Here is a 3196-nt window from a genome sequence, read left to right as displayed (position 1 = left end):
CCCCGTCTCAGTAATGGTTAAGTAGGTTGCATATTAGGGTCATTGAGGGTTAATCACTGGGGAACCTCCTTAGACAGGATGGGGGCGGTGCAGGAAATCCTGAAGGTCACATATACCTCCTCTGTCCTGGTCACTTCCTCTTGCAAGTGGAAGCAGATTGGTATGTACATACCCCTTTGCTCTGTCCACACCAGGAGTCCACAGGTGGTTCTGCCCTTTGGCTGCTTCCTGGTGAGTTACATGAGGAGGGGAGGGTTAGCTGTGCTCTGTTAGAGCAGCTTGAGCTCTACCCTGCCATCCTCCTCCCCTGTGCCTGCTTCTGGGGCTTTGTGCAGCTGCTGCTGCGGTATACATGCAGCTCCAGCGCTTCAGCGAAGGTCCGGCGGTCTGCTCGCCGTTCCTCCTAACCCCCCCGACTTTTATTATCCCCCAGCTTCCCGCGTGTGTGCGCCGTTTCTTTCGACCCATCCTGTGATGTCTGTGGTGCTGCGCTGTGTCAACGCCCCCCCCCCCTCCTCCCAGCTTCTGTTCCATGGCGTTAGGGCTAAGCAAGCCGGGCGGGATTGTTGGTCTCCCCGGTAATATAGGGCAATATGGGGTCCTCACCCCTCCCCCTGCTGCTTTGGACTGCCTCCTTTAGCTCCAATGGCGCAAGCTAGGTCGCTTCGCCTAACCCCCGCCCCCCTTCCCCTGCAGCGTTTACTGGGTCCCGTACCGGGCACCGCTGGGCAGGCGAGTTTTTTTATATGTGGTTCTTGTTTTAGCTTCCCCCAGTCTCCTGTCCAGTATTATAGATTAACCCCTCGTGCTTGCCATGTCCGATTTCGGTGCACCTGTGCCTATGGCTTCTAAGGGGTATTCCTACTGTCCCAGCTTTGCGATCAGAGCCCCTTCCGTACAATGAGACTCTCTGGGTCTTATTTGCAGCCATTATGGCGACACCATCCCCCCCCCTCCTTCCTCCCCTTCAGCAGGCACAGGTGCAATTTTTTCTTCCCTTAGGTTGCCTGGAGGCATGGCCGTAATGGATTCCACATGCGCCAGTCCTGTCGCCGTTCCTGGGTTTCAGGGAGAAATGGGCGCTCCAGATCCTCAGGTGGCGCTTATCATCGTCTTTAGGACGGATGTCAGGCGCATCGGAGGAGTCTGGTTATACAATCACCGTATCGAGGCTGTTGCCTGACCGTCACTCCAGGGCTCGGCCTGGTCGCTGCAGCCCGTACCCGCTCCTTTGGAGGTGCCGTCCCTCTCTGTGACTGGTGAGTACTGCGGGGAGGATGGTTCTTGTGCAGAGTTAGAATCACTGGTAGAGGCGGTGTCCCTGCCTTAATAAATAAAAAATTTAAAATACAAAAAAAAAAACAATCTCGATGGTCGCTTAATGGCTTCAGGGTGGATTTACAGAGCCTGTAGGTTACCCGCACATATTTTCCTGGAAATTGGGCAACTCAGGTGCAGCCCTGAGCAACGGGATATCATTAGCATATATGGAGGTTTTTTCTGTCTATACGTTTTAAAAAAAAAAAAAAAAAAGAAAATTACTAACCGAATTAATATATTATAGGCATTAAAATATACAAATAAATAACAAAGGGTATTATAAAAAAAAATGGAACTGAGTATATATATATATATATATCTAGGTATTATATATAAAAAAAAAAAAAAAATTAAAATAAAACGTGATTAAAGAGAATGAAATGATACTAATAATAAATGATTTAACAATGTAATTTTATGGATAAAAAAATAAATAAATGTATTCTATCTTGTGTCTTGGATTATATATATTACGATAAAGGTATAAAAAAAAAAAAAAATGAATAAAAAAAAAAAATGAATAAATACATATATAAATAAATAAACAGGTTTGATCGATGTATATATTTATTATGTATGTTTATATTCTCCTGCATGAGAAGCCTTGCTTCTATCTTGTGTCTTGTTTATTGGCTGGCCTTTTTTGCGGATGTTTTTCAGGATAGATCAGTCCTGTCGGGTGTTTTCCCAATTTCCCTTTCAGCATGGAGTGTAGTATTTAAAAATAAATAAATAAATAAAATAAAATAAAAAGTAGTACTGCCTGTTATGCTCCTATCTGCGGGCACTAGGCCGTGTGTATATTAAAAAAATAAAAAAATAAATATATAAGCGTTTTATTTGGCCTTTCAACAATGACATACAGGACATGGTTAGTACACGTATACGGAGGTGAGGCGCAGTAGTAGTAATCCCTCTAGCATTCAGCTCTATAGCTCGTGGCTATGGACCTTCCTTTAATGTAAATGGTTCTGAGTTCATATCATCACAGCCGCAATTACGGTTTTCTCTTTCTGCAGTCTACGGTACGGGTCACCGGCCCAAGGTTCCGTTGGTATGGTTGATACCTGGGCACTGCTGCTGAGCTTATAACATGTCTGTGCAGGCGGGCAGCTTGGTGGTGATGCACTTTCCTCATGTCCAGTGCTACAGGAGTTACAGTGCGGTGGGATCCAGTAGGGTCGAATCCAGGGGAGATGTACACGATGTTAGCAGTTCATGAGACTTTCTTCTAGTCCAGCTGGGTTGGTTGCCGTGAGGGCGGTATTAGTATACTGGTGCCACATGGTTTGTACGAAGCAGGGCGTTCCCCCTTGTTGAGTGGATATGGCGGAATCAGTAGTCGCAGGTATAACTAGATGGTAAGCCAGTAGCGGATAACCAGGTCCGTTCGTAGACATCGCTCAGGGGGAGCCTTGATATAACACCATTCATGGAGTTACACTGTTAAACTGCAGCCTTTCATTCCATGTTCGGATCTAGGTTGTGATGCGGGTCAGACCCACTGACAGGTCCTCTTGACAGGACTTCACAGGTCGGCATGGTGACCCTCCAAGCATTATTTGCATGTATCGTTTCATTGTATGGTAGGCGATACCGGTATAGTTAGGGAGTATTTAGTTTGGATAGTCACGTCCCGTCTCCTTCAGCCTTCTGTTCTGGCTGATTGATATTTTCTCCAAGGTGTTTGTCTCTTCATTCAAGGCCGCACTGCGCGGGGGGTTGTTATTCCAGAATTTTTGTATGGGGTAATAGTACTCGGGATTGGGGTCCGTCTATACATGTCGATCCAGTTAATATAAAGGGGTGGGTACCTCCCCTCCGCCTGGTTTCGATCCGGCTGGTCGGTTCGTTTGGTATTCTGTAATGACTTCAC

The sequence above is a fragment of the Bufo bufo genome, chromosome 6, assembly GCF_905171765.1.
Source record: "Bufo bufo chromosome 6, aBufBuf1.1, whole genome shotgun sequence".
NCBI lineage: Eukaryota > Metazoa > Chordata > Amphibia > Anura > Bufonidae > Bufo > Bufo bufo.
Note: the sequence above shows the minus strand (reverse complement) of the source record.